Source organism: Cupressus sempervirens, chromosome 6, assembly GCF_028749045.1.
Source record: "Cupressus sempervirens isolate cs-2001-9-10 chromosome 6, ASM2874904v1, whole genome shotgun sequence".
NCBI lineage: Eukaryota > Viridiplantae > Streptophyta > Pinopsida > Cupressales > Cupressaceae > Cupressus > Cupressus sempervirens.
In genome coordinates this window covers 226,989,244-227,007,686 of record NC_143123.1, presented here as the reverse complement: position 1 = coordinate 227,007,686, position 18,443 = coordinate 226,989,244, and the positions used below count along the sequence as shown (strand labels likewise).

Here is an 18,443-nt window from a genome sequence, read left to right as displayed (position 1 = left end):
AGATCTCAATTTTACATAGACTCTATAAGACCTTTGACAATTTGATACCTTTTTTCTACTAATAACATAAATGATGGATATAAAAGTTATCTAAGGATAATCGTATACAAATCTTTCTTGAACAAGCCTTCTCCCACTAGAAGCTTGTGTGAATAGATGAAAGTTGAAACAAATATCTCTTTTACTCTACTACCTCTAATAGTTCTTGAGCTCTAAAAATTTGATAGATTGACAATAGTAGGTCTAGGGGTTTTGTGAGATCCAAAGGATTTGGATGCCAATAAAATTAACTTTTATATAAGATTTTATGATGTACTAAACCTTTAACATCTCACATAAACCTACAACAAGATTTGGATGTTCTAATAATATACCTTTTAAAATATAGTAAATTTAATTACAAGCTAGAATAAAGTATGTTGTCACTATCCTTTCTATTGTGAAATATGGTGTTGAGGTGGAGACCTTAGAATCTATATCAATCATTGACTCAAACTCTTATACATCACACTATATGCAATGTATATTATTGATGAAAATGACACTGTAGCTACATCTATTCAATATACTAATATGGGGTAAGGGGTCCTAAGGTACTCTAAAGGGTGAGAATGGATCCTAAGAAAGGTAAACTTTAAGAACCCTCCCCCCCCACCCCTTGCCCCCCTCCCAAAAAAGATATGAAATGTTGTGAATCTTTCATTTTTTTGAAAAACCTAATAATTTCTATTGGTGAATCTCTCAATTTTTAAATTTTAAATATTACTTATATTGGTGATTATTTTAGCATCATAATTTTTGTGTAGAAAATATTGGAAAATCTCAATAATAATAGGAAGTTCATTAATCACCATGGTTATCACTTCCAATTTAAAATAGAATGCTTATTGAAAATTATTGGGCTATATGTATAAATCTTTGATGGGTTTCAAGGACATAATATAATATTTAGTTGGTATTATTTTAAAAATATTTTTTAATAGTCCTCATTGTATTGTGTAAGATAAATGTAATCATAGTTTTATTTCTAATAGTTATTAGAATATACAAGGCCATTGATTTCTATTGCGATCCACAATCAAAAGGACATCTAGCCCCCATAAGCATTACAAATCAAACTTGAACATGTTTTACCTCATTAAATATTATGAGTGTTGTTACACTATAAGTTAAATCAATAGCGAAAACTGAATATTAGCGATATATCCCTAAAGTAACTAATAATTATGATAATTATTGTTGAATTAATTTTAATTTCCCCAATAATATATAATATTTAGGTGAACCAAATCTAATCATGTATCAAATATTGTGGAGAATCTTTGAGCTTAATTTTTTTAATAAAATAAATATTTGGATGATTTCAAATGTTTTTAGAACTACATTTTAAAACAATGTGGTGATAAATGTGGTGATTTAGGTCGTATTAAATCTTAAATTATTAGCCAAAATTTTCTAAAGCTATCCAATTAGGGAATATTAGCCACTAAAAATTACCTTGGTCCTAAGGTGTCCTAATGTGCACTAATGGGTTTTCTTAGGACCTGAGGGGTCCTAGAACACCTACATTACACTAGGCTCAAGTTAGAATAGAGTCTACACATGTCAATATCCCTTCTATTGTAAAGAAGGGTGAGGTGGAAACCTTACAATCTATAAGATCATTTAACCAAACCCTTATACTTACTACATGGAGAATCTAGTTAGGACAATTGTTAATAATCAAACTATTAAGTAATTGTATGATAAAATACTCCATGGTGCAAGGTATATTCTTAATAGATCCTAGGGTGTTTGAAAGGGTCAGAATAGGTCCTAAGGCATCCTAATGGGTTGCAATATGACCTAAGAGGCCCTAAGACCACCAAAATCACACTAGGCCTCTGGTTAGACTAGAGCCTACAAATGTCACTATCCCTTCTATTGTCAAGGGTGTTGAGGTGGAGACATTAGAGTCTATTAGATCTCATGGAATTAAACCCTTATATTGACTAAATGGAGAATCTAATAATAAATTAGGAAAGAATAAAACTATTATGGAATTACATGATATGATACTACATGGAACAAGGTATATTCTCGATGAACATGAAATTGCAACAATGTCTATTCAATATACTAATGTGTGGTAAAGGGTCCTAAGGTGTCGTACTAAGCCTTAAAGTGTCCCTCTCTCATTGTGTCACCATCTAACTCTTTCTCTCTCCCTTACTTTAAAGCCTATTTGTAATACATTATATAGGGCATACGATCTATAGAATGTGCACCCTATTGTGCATGTGTTATGTAACATGGATTGTATTTTTTGGTTGCACCAAATGCAACCTCAAATAACTTTTGCATTTACATAGCACACATGCACTATTGTATGTGCACATTATTATGCATGCCCACTTTTAATTGCATTAGAATCCACCAAGCCTAAGGCTTGGAATTTACCTTGGAGATCAAATCCAAAGGTTTGTAGGGTTCAAAAAATCTGAAACATATCTTCCAACAAGAATACAAATAAATTACATGTTTTTGATGTGCCCTCTCTCAAGTTTACTCATGGTTGAATAATAAGAAAAAATAGATAGCATGATATTACGTATCTCTTTGTTAGCTATCTAATTATATAATTTAATTTTAATTATAATTAAGATAATATTTCAATCTCTAATTTATTTTGAATGTATGTTTGATTTTCTTCAAAAACTAATCCATATTATATTGGGCTTAGACTTTAACTTGTTTGTGAAATTTTGTAACAATTTAACTTTTTTGAATATTGACTCCATTCTACACACTTGAAAAATGCTTTTATTTTTTATTAGTTTTCAATGATTCTAGGTGCACATAAAAATTTCATGTTTTCATGATGTATCCACTTGCAAAATTTGTAAAAAAAAATCAAATACATATTAAAAAATTATTAGGAAATCCAAGATAAACATGGAGAAAATAAACAAAATAAAATGTCAAGATTGTAGGGGGCACAATAGATACTTAGTTATATTTTTCACAAAAAGTAGGGTCACTTTTGGTGCTTCCTCTTTTTAAGAGCCTTAAACTCCACCATTTTAAAAAATAGAAACTAGGTCTAGAGGACTATAAATTTTGTCCTTGTCACACCTTTAAATTATGAGTCTAACTATCTTCAATTTCTTAGTTAAGCTCAAAATTCATTGATTTCAAAAAAACAAGTGTCATAGATCTTAAACCCCCTTTTTGGTCCCCTATTTGTGTGCACTTACCCATTGCACATGCCTTTGAATGTGTCTATTTTCCTATGTATACAACTACATCTAGTGGAATAGATTTTCAATTTTACCTCACGAATCAAACTTGCTCAATATTTTAAATGATTAATCTAGTTTGTAGGTCATGTGATGAATGAAAATTATGTATGGTGAAGTATATTTTTTTTTCAAAAGATCTTTCATATGAACTTGCATAACTACAATCTATCAAATCCTACATGTACCAACACTTTAGTAATTGTTAAGTCATCCATTTTTTAAAAAAAAATAGTATCTAATTTTTCACCTCAACAAGACAAGTTGTCAATTTTATTCACATGGTCTTCACTAAAGAGATGATACAATAACATATGGGTTTATATTGGGGAGATTTTAATAGGAAAAAAAGGGGGCCAATATGTTGCCAATATAGTAAGTTTGGAAGATTTTTGGGGTTGGATTAGGAGTTTTTATTGGAAAATAGGTGAGGGTGAGTAATGGGTGGGTATTGGAGGGGGTGACAAAAATGAGTTCTAGGAAATATTTATTGAAAATAGGGAGTTTCTTTAGTATGCCATGAATGCATGTGTTGTAATTTAGGTTCACTAAGGAATCCCTTATGATTTTCATCCACTATTTATAGACTTCTAATGATATCTAGGAACCTCACAACTTTTAATAAACTATTATAGTTATGGTAGTGTCATGTCCACTTAAAATATGAAATCGACATTCAACTAAATAATTTTGACCATCCATGTTTTTTTCCTTGATGATATGTTTAAGTTAGGCTTCAATTTAACCTTTATGTTCAACAATATCCACTTATCTATTCATATGATCTTCATATCCATCTTCATACTTAACATGAAGATTTTCTTCCTTTTTCTTCATCCAATTATTATTCTCTTCCTTTCCATCTATGATTTGTTTTATACACTTTATCAAAATACTTTTTATGGAATATAATTTTAGATGCAATTTATCATCTGTATTAATTTTACAATTGAATCTAGTACAATTACACTCTCTTGTAGGTTTGTCTTGGTTTCTATTTGGCATATGTAGAATGAATGGGTACCCTGACAGTCAATCAACTAAAAATTCCTCACTATTTCCCACTCCCCAAAGTAAAATCTCATTTATTTTCTCCTTATGTGTACTTATAGAAACATCAAGTACAACATTCTTAGCAACATCGCATCTCACAATATTATTGAAGTCAATTAACTTGTTCCAACTACCCCAAATATTTAGTTAACTCATTTTGATTTTCCCCTCATATATATCCTCCTTTATTGATATTTAGTGTAATTATTTCAAATTTTTACCTCCATTTTATGGACCAAAACTATTGCTAAATTATGACATTATATTACTTAGAAAAATTCAACACTTTCAAGGGGTTTTCTAATTGACATATCTAATGAAATAGTAGCCACAAAATGTGTTCTATTTACAAAATAGTCAAAGTGATAAAATCTAAGAATATGGATCCCTATTGACTCTGGTCCACATTATCAATGTATGTTATCTATTAATTTATAACTTGACTAATGAAATGAGTCCTCCTAAAAGATTGTATCATTGACAAATGACTACTTTGATATGTAGAACATATAATAATTTTGATGAAATGTGTCCTACAAAATAATGAATTATTTATTACGTATTGGGGAATAAAAATGTAGGGTCCAATATTTAGGAAAAAGTATTATTTACAACATGGGAACCATATTCTTATTAAAATTATAATGAGTTAGCTTGCCCTTCACTATCCTTTGTGCGTCATTGGGTTGCCTCAGGTCTGAACACTTGAACCCTTCATCGGAAAAAAGTAGTTATAATGAGTTCAACTTCCTCACCTATATTAAATATTAAAATTGTAACTAATGTTTGGGTTATTTGTGATGCATTCTCAAATTTATGATGTGCTATCAGTTTGTGGCTACAAAATATATCATCATTTGGAGTATCACTTTATTTTTACCAAGCAAATAGTAAAAGATAGAACAATCAAACTCAATTGCCACTTGGAGATAATCTTTAGATCTAATATTTCCACTACTATTGTAGACCTAATGTTCTTCCAACAAGGATGAGAAGACCTTTTAGATCTAGTATTAAGATTATTATTCTAAACCTAATATTTACACTATTATTGTAGACAATATATTTTCCCAACTAGGATGAGAAGGCCTTATAGATCTAATAAGTTAGTTATTTTGGAACAAGAGGAGAAGGCTTTTCATGACTAATAAGATACTAACTAATATATATATATATATAGAGAGAGAGAGAGAGAGGGGGGGGGGGGGGGGGGGGGTGGGTTGTTGTTGTGTCTCTAATAATGATACTTTTTAAACAAAAGAATTTTATTATTATTCATCTTACAACAAACTATTAAAGATTCCTCATTTATTATTTTGTTCGCAATTTTCTCATCTTCGTTGGTTGTGAAGCTTGAGATAGCACTCCTAAATTGCTTCTATACTAGTAATTTAAACACACAAGGCAGAATCTACTTCTCTAATGTTAGATTTTATGCTTTCATCTGCTACATAAGCGCGTTCTTGCTCTCATTTAAGTTCATATCCCAACTAGGATGAGAAGGCCTTATAGATCTAATAAGTTAGTTATGTTGGAACAAGAGGAGAAGGCTTTTCATGACTAATAAGATACTAAATAATAAAGATATATATATATATATATATATATATAGAGAGAGAGAGAGAGAGAGAGAGAGAGAGAGAGGGGGGGGGGGGGGAGTGGTTGTTGTGTCTCTAATAATGATACTTTTAAACAACATAATTTTATTATTATTCATCTTACAACAAACTATTAAAGATACCTCACTTATTATTTTGTTCACAATTTTCTCATCTTTGTTGGTTGTGAAGCTTGAGATAGCACTCCTAAATTGCTTCTGTACTAGTAATTTAAACACACAAGGCAGAATCTACTTCTCTAATGTTAGATTTTATGCTTTCATGTGCTACGTAAGAGCGTTCCTACTCTCATTTAAGTTCATATCCCAACTAGGATGAGAAGGCCTTATAGATCTAATAAGTTAGTTATGTTGGAACAAGAGGAGAAGGCTTTTCATGAGTGATAAGATACTAAATAATTTATATATATATATATATATATAGAGAGAGAGAGAGAGAGAGAGAGAGAAAGAGAGGAGGAGGGGGGGTGTTGTTGTTGTCTCTAGTAATGATACTTTTAAACAAAATAATTTAATTATTATTCATCTTACAACAAACTATTAAAGATTCCTCACTTATTATTTTGTTCACAATTTTCTCATCTTTCTTAGTTATGAAGCTTGAGATAGCACTCGCAAATTGCTTCTATACTAGTAATTTAAACAAACAAGGCAGAATCTACTTCTCTAATGTTAGATTTTATGCTTTCATGTTCTACGTAAGAGCCTTCTTGCTCTTATTTAAGTTCATATTTTCAACCAAGATCAAGACGACCATATAGGCATTTGATTAGTCGAACAAGTAGAGATCGGAGTACATTTCTCTTCTACAATACTAATAAAACAAATATGTGAATATCAGTATGGTGAATGTCTCTCCCCCAACCAAATCGAAGGATATTTTAGCGTTAGAAAAAGATTATCGTCCTCGTGGAGAAGCAAGAAAGTCATGCGCATGCAGTATGAGCAATGGAAAGTATGATGCACTATGACGAGGAAGTGTAACCATCTCTGAAAGCGTTTTCAATAAGAAAAACATTTCAAACAAATCATTATATTATCATCTGAACCGATTTATAACTAACACCCTTTCCCTCTTCGAGAAAAGCAAGGGGGTCGATATAATCATAATCATTAACAAAAACTGGGAAAAAGATCATAGGAATTAGGGATTATAATCATTATAACAAGAACTGGAAAAAAGATCATACGAATTAGGCAGCAGGATTTCAAACTGCTGAGACTCTTAGTTGAACACGTAGTTGGAGAGATTGGGTGGGGGAAAGTTGACAAAAGGTGAAAAAGTTTAGCATGACGCTAAATATAGCAACTCTAATGTATTTAGACTGGTCTTGGAGATGAAAAAGATTTCTTCCCATGTGTACTGCCATGCCAAATTGGCAGAGGACGGCAATTGCAAATTTTAAAGCACCCGTACCCACGAGTTTTAGACCCGTTTTTAGCAGTAATAACATAAGCACTCTATCAGAGATTGCCAATTTGGAAAAGTGAAGTCAGAGCATTGGTAGAATTCCCCAGGTGTCTGAAACGGCAGGCTATTTGAGAGAAATAAAGGCATTCACGAATCCGTTAACAACAAAGACTAGAGAAAAAAAATGGCGAGAAGTGGGGACTCTTTTGGGGGCCATGGCTCTCATGTTTTTCTCAATGAAACAGATGAATACCAACTCCAAGTCTGTCTTTTCCTTCATTTTCAGATGTGTGACAGAGTAATGCATGAATGGGCATAAAAATCCAAATGCTAAGGGCCTCCTGAGAAGTTGACTCGAGTCAAATAGACCATGAATACATTACCCAGACTGACAGCACTTTCCAACTCAATCCGACAAGCCTGCAAATACTGTGTCAAGAATTAACTGCGGGAGCACTTCGAGGAGACTGGCTACCACATAGATTCACGTGTTGGAACCCCCATTATGTACATGTAGTGCTTTTTGCCCCTCCTCTGTACTCCACGGCAATTATTTCGTAGGGGGACATTGATAGCAACCATTCGAACCAAATTCTTCCCTTGTTATGCTCACTCTCTCTACCTGCATACTATTTGCATTTGCATTGTCATGTCGCCAGTCGCCACCCGCCTTGTTCTTCTCATTTAATTATGACCACCAAGTTCGTGCATTCGCAGGTTCTGACCATTTTCCTTTCATCCCTTTTGCCTTCACCTAAATCGTACTCATTTATGACGCTAATCCTACAAGTATTTTTTTGACTCAGCGTGCAATGAATGCCACTTCACTGCATGCGTCCTCCTTGTTTCGACACGAGCGCCAACGCATTGAGTTTGTGGTATAGTTTATCACCTACACAAACTCAGTCCAACTTCCTGTAAACTAGGGATCATGGCCTCCTCCTTTATTTTTAACTTAATTGCCCATGTTGTTAGTCTTAAAAGATCTGCTGTGCCAGATGTGTTTATCTTCCCAACTGAAACTTCGTTGTGATCCTTGATATAGGATATCATTTTTCGCCTAAACCGATAACACTCTTTGCGGGTCAATTACTTTCACTCACTAGACCTTATAGATGGACGCGTGTTTTGTACACATAATCTAGATTTAGAATGCTTTAGCTTCTGAATACCCGGATATAAGAAAGCCCACTGGGATATAGGTTTAAATTAACCTTTGTTCAACTGGCAAATAAGTGATCAGTCATTCAGTTTTCATTAATAATATCGATCTCTAAAAGTTAATCTAATCGCAATGGATCATTGAGTTAGATTTTAATGATTCTAAAGTTTGGTCTGTGATAAGTGATGGACGATGGATATCAAATCCCCCTCTGATACGAAATTCTAAATAAGTCTCTATTGAACTAAAGTAATAATGATATATCATACAGCTTGAAAACTTATAAGATTAGATAATCTAAAGACAGTAGGTCGCAAATTTTGATTATATAATAATATAATCAGTCATAGAATTTGATCTACTGATAATAGATTATTAAATTTGAAAACTTACGAAATCAAATCCAAAAACAAACATGCTGACTTGGATGATGTTCCCAAGCCTTTTGATTCAGCCACAGTTTGACCTTCCGTTCAAGCCGCAACTGATTTCAATTCGTTTTTAGTGGCCTTGCTTTTTTCAACAATGTATAATTTAGAATCAATGTTTGCAGTGTGAATATAACGCAAAATGGTACTCTATATCATGCTATGACACAGTCGAAGAAGTTTTCTAGCATCGGGTGAGCGGAAAATTTCAATAATGTCCAACTCAAACCTACTGCTACTACCTACGCCTTCCTTTCCTCCATCAACATTAACGTTTTACTTTAACCAATTGACACTTTAACCAACAACTTCAAAGCATACGTGCATTTTATTAGGGAAAGGACAGTCATACGTGCTTTTATGAGAAAAGACTGGAGCCGGCCATGCATTTGGCGCCTATTCAAAGACATGATTGCTTGATGAAAGAAAGCACCTCGGATGTGATGCAAAATAATTTATTCAGGAAAGATTAAGGAGAAGTTTATAGCCATCCGAAGATATGGTGATTACCTTATATCTGAAACTACCCAGGAACAAACAGTGAATGGTATTAAAGTTAAAGCACAAACTCTATTTTAAAGTAAAAAATAAATAGAAGTGAAAAAGGGCTACACGTCTTTCTTGCAGCGGTCCGTCCGCCATTCGGTGCCAGACTTGAACGTTATTTTATCCGACTTCTAGAAGCGTGAAAGAATCGTATAAACGAAAAGAAAATTCAGACGCTCTTCTCAACCGTAGATCGTACGTTACCATTCTCGCAGCTGTACCCAACATGAAAAATAGAGAGTATCAATAATTAATTCGAACAGTAAATCGATGAAAATGAGAGCCCAGCCTCCCTCTAGTATTTTTGGTTTAGATAGGCCTTTGACAATCTAATCGATTTTGTTACCACCCAAATCACACGGAGATGGTCAACAAGGTCCGAGATATAATACAATTCCCTAAACATTTAAAAGTTGTAGAATCTGTTGATCACACGAAACATACAGTATACTTGTTTAAAGAAAACATATTATATATTCCTCTGAACAACCAAAACACAGAAAAACTAAAATTTATAAAAAGGCAAATCACACAAACTTTCATGAAAAGGTACTTGCAATTATTATTTACCTGGAACACATAAAAAGGTCTGTTGGGCACTCCAACGAAGAGTGAGTTTGACTCTAGTTCTCATTTATGAATGAGAGGGATCGTTACCTCATTATCCGCGCTTCCCTAATTTGTTGGCTATAAAAAATGTTTTTATTCTACATGGCAATAGGGTTAAATATTCGAAACCCTAGCACTACTCCGCTATTAGGAATACAGAACTTTCCAATGCCTTATTCTATTAACTGCACAATAGCTTCCTGTTTTAAATAATTTCGTCCAGTTAGGGAAGCAGCAAAGTCAGTAAACGTGTGACATTGTAAATCAACAACTTCCTGAATCACGAGACAAATTTTCTATTCTTCTTTCTAGAAACTTGAAATCCGCTTGAAAGGTCGTCATCTTCAGGCTTAGACTTTGTAAAGAATATAAAAAATTGGTTTTCTAAATGTCGACAGATGTTAAAAGTGTTTCTCTACCGGTTTCTTGATGCGGGCAAGAGTGTGTGACATGGTTAGGGTTTTCTTTTCCCTAAAAAAGGAGCAGATAAATGAGGAATCACAACACATATGCGCATTATTAAGAAGTGTGATCCAGAAAGTTAAAAAATCTCCTTTCTCCTACATAATTAGGTTGGTCTATTGATTATCGTTTCATTTTCTTTTCGTCATATCTAATTTGTTCATCCTGTTAAAAGATCAAGGAAAGTGATTGAAAAAAGTCCTCATGTTATCTAATCCAGAAACATTTCAAGCATTTTAACCAGAATCATATTAAGCACAACTTACTAATAAACCAGATAATTGCTGCTAACGGAAGGAGAGAGTAGTTTGCAGATTTAACATGGTTTGATTAGGGTGTTACTATGTACTAAAGATTCAACTTTGGGATGGCACTGGCATGGCAATGTCTGTAACAAATTTTCAGCATGATAGGCAAGCATTTTCAGTTTTTCATTCCATAATAGCATGTTGTCATTGAAAAATATATCAAAATAGAAGCATGTATAATTTGTTTAACTATTACAAAATACAGAAAAGTACGGACAGTGATCAGCCACAGAAAAGTCTTCAGAAAGAAAGCTAGTTATAGAAAGCATTCCTTCCCACAATCTTTTTGATTGAGAGACCGAAGGCTAATAAACAAACATATCAGGCATAGCAGGAGCCAAAAGGAAATTGTTATAATTAATACAAAACGAAACAGTTATTATTAATAGCTAGCAAAAGTAAAGTCATTGTATAAAATCCTTTAAAACTGATGATACCAACAAGATATCAGGGCACATTCGTTGATACAAGAAGTTGTGTAACAGAGAGCCTGAACGATTCCGGAGCCAATTTTCTGGCAATTGAGACAATCAATTATTTGATCAATCTTTCAATTTCCAGCGTTTTGTTTATCCTAAAATTAAAAGGAATTGCCTGGATAACTTAACTCGCTTGTACCAGAATAAGGAGGGGTATAAACGTAATGTTCATATGAAATGAACGACATACAAAACAGCAAGCTGCTTCACTTGCAGAGGTGAGGAAGAAAGAAATGAGGGAAAAGAACAAGGGGGGAAAATATATTACTACAATATAGGCGTTTCAATAAATGTCTTCTGAGGGAGCCAAAGCTCTTGAATTTCATGTTCTTTTTTCCAAAACCAAATGATTGAGGAAAAAACAACATCAAGAAACGAACACAACTGATGGGTATCAAATAACCGATCTGGATAGGAAATGAGGCCCGATAATCCTGCAGAAAAATGAGAAATGGAAATAATGTATTAAAGACTAAATAAGCACTACTAAAGAAGTTTACAGGCACACGATAGCATTAGCTAAGCCTCTATTACACATTTTGGGGAAAAAAAGATTTTGAGGGCATTTCATTACCTGATTTATTCCTTGCTTTACGGAGGGCCAATTCCTCTGGCGGCGTTCCGCTCGTCGCTGGCAGCCCTTGAAGCCTGAGCAAATGGATTAAGCGGCCCCAAAGTAGGGGAAACGTTCATGGGAGCATAGGTGGGATCGTATGCATTGACGCTAATCCTTGCGATTTCCTGGTCATAATTTCGGTACATCTGCTGCTCTCGCGTAGAAATCTGTGCTTCCATTACTTGATCGCGGAAAAGGTGATCCCGAGATGCAGTTCCTGGTAACCCCATGCCGATGCCCAGGTTTGAAGGTGTTCCCCCAAGCAAGGGCCCAGCCATTCCTGCATTTATGTATTTTGAGAGCTCCGAGCGTGCCGTCGTTAAATCAGACTGCAATTGCTTCAGCTGGTGCTGTAAAAGGGATATAACTCCCACGCAGCCATACACTGGGTCACGAAGCCGAGCGTCTGCCTCATACGCCAAAGAATTTACTGCATCTTCCCGCTGGTGATGATGTAATTCGTTCAACAGCTTAGTCACGTTGCTTGCTCCAAAAACCTTGTGAACATTAGCAAATTTTTGAGGCTGGTCCGGAGGAAAATATGGCGCAAAGACACATTCTGGAGTGCACTTCCTTCTCAGAAACTTGCAGGCGGCGCAAGGTGAGTTTGACGAAGACGCCATGCCTGCACAAAATAGAGAGCCAGGAAAAAACAAAACTGCATTACAAGCGAGAAATCGAAATGGATTCACAGCCATACCTGATTTCCTAAGCTTTTCTCGGCCCTGTCACAGTGGATTGAAAGGCACGGTCTAATATATTGTTTATAACAAAGCTTGCACTTTCTCCTATTTATTTTCTTACAATAAAAGGCACTTGTACTGCACAGGCACGATTTGGCGGCGATACGCCTCACAATATTGATGATGGGATCGCCTCCAAATCATTTAATCGGGGGTGGGGGTAAAAACATGCCTTTATTTAGAGCAACTGTAGATCTACGAGAGAATGGCAGAGGATGCGCCTTCATTTAAAAACAGCACGTGAATTTTAACTTGAGCACACAATAATCTTGGAACACAAAACAAACCGCCCAAAACAATGATAAACATTTCTATATCTGATAAATTTGCACTTCAAAGCAAGCATTTTTTACAGTGAAATCTTCTCCACAAATTTACCCTAGCCTAAATTTAGCACAATCCAGTTACAGACGTATACATTTTAACAATACCAGGGAAGCTAGATCAGGCCATACCTAAGACAAAGCTTATAAGACGCAGGCTTCCTTTCTGTGCGTACGAATTACTAGACGATGCGGTGTGGATAGTGGAGTTCAGTAACCGTTCTTTTCCATGACTGGTGGCTCAACTTTCAACTTCTAAGCTTCGAAGCCATTACTAGGTCTTCAAATCCTCTTTCAATAGCCGTCATAGAGAACACGAGCATGATTCTTTACACCACAAACCCCAACTTAGCTCCTACCTATTCATTTACATTAAATTTTCAGAGTTCTTATAAATTAGTGATTTCCTGCCACAACACCTCACAAAAGGTCGGATTTACAGGACTCCGGCCTCAAATTTCCTGATCCCAGTGCTTCTGCACCGAACTCGTCGAAGACAAAAAAGGATTCAAAACTAGCAATGGAGACCGGAGAAAAAACAAAGATGGGCGCCGGAGGCAGCAAATAACCCCAGAAAACAGTAAAAGCTGTGTGCGAAGATTGATCGAACGTGCAGACAAGGCAAAGGAAAGCAAGAGAACGTCACCGGCGGAGCAGCAGAGCCGGTGGACGAAGAGAAATGAGAAAAGTTGGGGTTAGAAAACGGCAAAAATGGCGGAAAAAAGATGAGAAAAAGGCTGTGGGTGGGGTAAAATAATGGAGAAAAAGATTAGTGCTTTAAAATAGTACGGCGAGGGTTTTGCGGCCGCAAACCGGGTAGCCAGCTCAGTTTTGACCACTTCTCTCAAGCGGCCTCCTTTCCTTACCGGATCAATATTGTTATTCTCCTCCTCCTTTGCCCTCCTGTACTACACCGCATCATTTTACTGAGCAAAATCCACACATTCACACAAATGCCTTCAAAACCTAATCTAATCAAATCAAACCAAACAAAACCAAACCAGTCCAATCCTTTCTCTTCCACAAGCTCTCGAAGTACCAGTCTTCTTCAGTGACTGAACCTTTCTTCCTATCAAGATTAGCAGAATCGAAGGAAGCTTTGACGTGAAGACTGACGCAAACTGGATATTAACATTTCCATAAAAGGAAATTGGAGGAAGAAGAACGAATACCCAGATCACATGCGAGATCCCATTGGTGGTGTGGGTATGGGCAATGGGCTGTGCAAAAGGAAAGCTTGGCTTGCAGCGCATAAATAGGATGGTTGGTATAACCTAGCGATCACATCGGGTGCCTAACACCTGGGATTCGATTGGGGTTAAATCTTATATGCATCCCACTTTACTTTTCCGACACGTGTCCCTTACTAACCCTCAACTCGGTGCTTGCTATCGTTACAAGCCTACCACTACAACCACCCCCCATGTGACCGATCGCTACGGCGCCCATTAATTTTACTCCCACTCTTTCATTATTGCAAGCGACCACGTTCTTTACAAGAATTTCAAATGTACTCCAAAACGGTACAATGAATATGAGTTTACGTAGACGTGGAAGTCTATTCTGTTTTTCTTTCTTCTCATTGCTTGCATGTGTTGCCAAAAATATCTTTTGATGGAATAGTAACCCTTAACTATATTTTAAGAAATATATTTTGGAAGTATAAGTCACTTAACCAGCCAAAGGCTATATATTACTTCTATTGATCTTAATAATACTTAAAGAGTAAGCCTATTTAAATTAGAAGATAATAATGATTATTATTATTTTAAAAATTTGTTGTTATTTTTATATAGATTATATGAATAGAGGTTGAATTTTATTTATAACTAATTTATTCATAATAAATATTAGATAAAAATGATTAGTTTTTATTGGAAAGGTAGGGAGAGGGTCTAAATAAACAATAGAGGTAAAACTAAGGGTGCGGTCCCATGAGGGGGGTTTAAGCGAGCTTAAGCTCTACTTTTTAGCACACAAGTGGTCTCATGAGCAAAATATATTTTTTCTATGGGACTAGCACTTGTACCTATGAGAGGTTCAAGAGATAACCTGATAGCATAACTTAAGAAAATTATCATTGTATGAAATTGCATAGAATAGGAAAGGGTTAAACATAATTTTTTGATGATATATAGCATTATTTGTCAAGAAAGTATGATGTTTAGGGTGGTCCAATAATGCATAACAATGTAATGGTATTTTAGAAGCAAAAGAGTAGTTTACAATAAAATTGTAACTTAACATTAGAAGCATGCAAAATGTTTGATAAAAGTGTTTACCAAGTAAGTTATTTGTGGAGCTAAATAGTAGTTAAAAATATAATGTAAATTGCCATTTGAAACATACATGATATTTGATAGAAGCATTGTTTGTAAGTAAAATTAAGTGTGCCAAATTTTAGAACAATGTATTTGTATGGGTATAACTTGTAGGATAACACATAAAATTAGAGTAGTGCATATTTGGATTTCATTGATCAATCATCTATATGACAAGTCAAAATGAGTTTTGTCATCTCTTTGTTGCAACTAGGGAACCTGTAAAAGAGAAATAGATAAAATTGTCAACAAAGGACATTCTTAGTTTATGTAATTGAGAAAAAGGAAAAGCGTATAGAAGGGAGGGAGTGAATACAAAAATGTACCGTATCAAAGTGAGAGCAAGAACAATCAAGCTTCTTTCTTTCAAATAATATTGTAGGGGTTTTTTTTCATTTTGCAAAAGCGCTCAAAAAAGAAGGCAGGTTCAATTTGAAGGCCTTGTAGGGATTTAACCCTTGAGATGGCTGTAAAGGTGAGGCCTTGTCTTTTAGTTTTACCAATATCAATTGTGGCTAGCTCTAGGGTTAGGCCTTGTGATTTGTGTATAGTGATAGCCCAACCAGTGGTTAGTGGTAGTTGGGTACCTTTTCTTTGGGTAATTGGATGGATTGGTATAGTTCTTGGGTTGTTGACATCCCATGGTGGTCCATTGTAGGTATCAAATGTGACAGTAACATATGTTGGCAACTTAGGAGGCTTAGAGGATGGGGCATATACAATGTCCTTAACTTCACCAAGGGATCCATTGACAAGGCCACCTTGTATCCATAGGTTTGTGGTAAGCATGACACATTGGAATCTACACATGAGAACTTCTTGTGAGAGTTGGTCATCTGTGTATGTTTCAACATTATTATGTTGAGTATTTACAACTACACAAAGTGTAATAGGTGCATTTAGTTGTTTGAGTTTTTTTTTTTTTTTTTTTATGTATAGCAACTAGTTCATTTGTGGAAAACAAATGTATTTCTTGGTTGAAGTTTGCTTGCTCAGTTGGTGGAACGTGTTTGTTTGTGCATGTCATTAGTAATTTCTAGTCATTCCTGTATGGTTCAGCATTGCACATGTTTTGTAATGCATGAGGAAACTTTATTTGTGTTGAGTCACCACTGTCTTGTCTAAATATTGTTTGTAATGTTACAATGATATTAAACTTGAGCCAAATATTTTGAGCTATTGTGTGTGCTACATAGATAGGTTTGTCCATAACATGAGGAAGCTGTGTGAAATCTCCAATCAGATTTATAGATAGACCCCCAAAATAAATGTGTTGTTGGTGGCGAAATGCCTCACATAACCTCGAATCAATTTTAAGTAACAATTTTGGACCTATGAAACTCATCTCATCTATCAAAATATATTTGATGTTTTTCATTTCTTCTTATAAAGTTGTTAACGTTTTTCCTTGTAGTGGTTTCATTTCTCTAATTGTTATCTTAAGGGTTGCATGTATAGTTGTTGCATGCATATTGAATGCGACAATTCTAGTTGGTGCAAGAATAAGGATAGGAGTTAAGCCAAATGAGGAATTATTTTGAAGAAATGTGTGTATGCAATTGATTAGATATGACTTGCTCGTTCCTATTGTTCCTTGCAAGAGCATGTACAAAAGTTCAATATAAGTATTCACAATGGAATGGTCTAAAATTAGTTGAAGGGTCAAATGTTGTTTAGGTGACAACTCATAGTGCCGATTGAGCTCATGTGTTGGGGGGTGAATACCCTATTGAGATATCTTAGTTCTATGAAAATTTGGTTTGTATATTTGTCCAATTGTGAAGGGACATCACTGTTGGAAATATAGATGGAGTAACTGAGGGGGGGTGAATTAGTTACCACAAAAACAAATCCACATATCCCTTAGATGTCTTATAACTAGTTATTGCTATCACTCAGTTGCCACATATAAAAATGATGTAACTCGGTAGATGCAATGTATGTTATCTTTAATAGAACTTAGACATTCAGAGTGATTAACATGCCTGCATAAAGAAATAATATGAACACAAGAGACACCAAATTTAACGTGGAAACCCAATATGGGAAAAACCACCAAGTAACTAACTACTGATTTTCACTCTTCTGAAGTGAGCCTTGTTAGGAGCCAACCTTGTTAAAGATTACAAAACACACTGTTAGGTGTGACCTTATTAAAGGATTTAATCACCCTGCTAGGAGTGGCCTTGCTAGAGGACTTTAGAACAATTTAATAGAACTGTCACCTTGTTAGAAGATTTACAAAATGGTTGTTAGACCAACTCTGTTAAGAGATTTAGAAATCATTGCTACAATGGTGAGAAAGTAACAATCAGTTGACCTAAATGAGATGCAACTAAATTGCTGGTATAGATCTTTGTTCTACTTTACTAGATCCTCTTCTGATCGAATACAACTTTGCTGCTCGTCAAGGATATCTGATCCTTCTTCAAAATTCGCTCACACTTTCCTCTTCACATAATCAACACTTGCATGCACGCTCATTTTTCTTTAGAATTCACAACTTGACCTTTTATTTATACCTTACAAATTGTCAAGTTGGCTCATTTACAAGTTACAATTATCAATAATCATTACATCAATCTGCTACAATCATTACATGAAACATTTAAACTTTATTTCCCAAAACAATGAAATCCTTCATTGGCTGACCCTACTCGGTAAACACTGCTCCATAAATGATTTCCAATGTTAACCAACTGAAGCTCGGTGAACACTGCGAACTTTGCAAAATCCTTTGGAGACCGAGTGAACTCGGTAAACACTAACTTTCCTTCGTTAACCTTGTGAGTTCAATTAACACTAACTTCTTCCTTAGAATCCTTCAACGCTCGAGTGAGCTCGGCAGACACTATTTCCATAGAGTAATTTCCAAGAATGCTTGGTAGATTTTGAAATTTGTTTTGTTGACCAGCTAAGCTCGGTAGACTCTGTAATTTGCTTTGCTAACCAACTGAGCTCGACAGACTGTATAATTTTCTTTTTTGACCAACTGGGCTTGGTAGACTTTGTCTGATAACTAATATGACATTTGTGTAACATCAAAGACAACACACAATTAAACAATTGTATCCAACAATCTCCCT

At 35.0% G+C, this 18,443-nt stretch overlaps 1 pseudogene across 2 annotated transcripts; it reads right to left on the bottom strand.

The window, feature by feature from the left end:
- Positions 1-11,223: 11,223 nt before the first annotated feature.
- Positions 11,224-14,261, bottom strand: LOC149552090 (protein ASYMMETRIC LEAVES 2 pseudogene; annotated as a pseudogene). Of its 2 annotated transcripts, none has more exons than XR_016352861.1 (3): positions 13,169-14,261; positions 11,929-12,628; positions 11,224-11,788 (listed from the first exon to the last, which is right to left on the bottom strand). The product of XR_016352861.1 is annotated as a protein ASYMMETRIC LEAVES 2 pseudogene, transcript variant X2 (transcript). The 2 variants fall into 2 exon arrangements; XR_016352860.1 differs by having other exon boundaries at positions 11,929-12,595.
- Between the last annotated feature and the right edge of the window lie 4,182 nt (positions 14,262-18,443).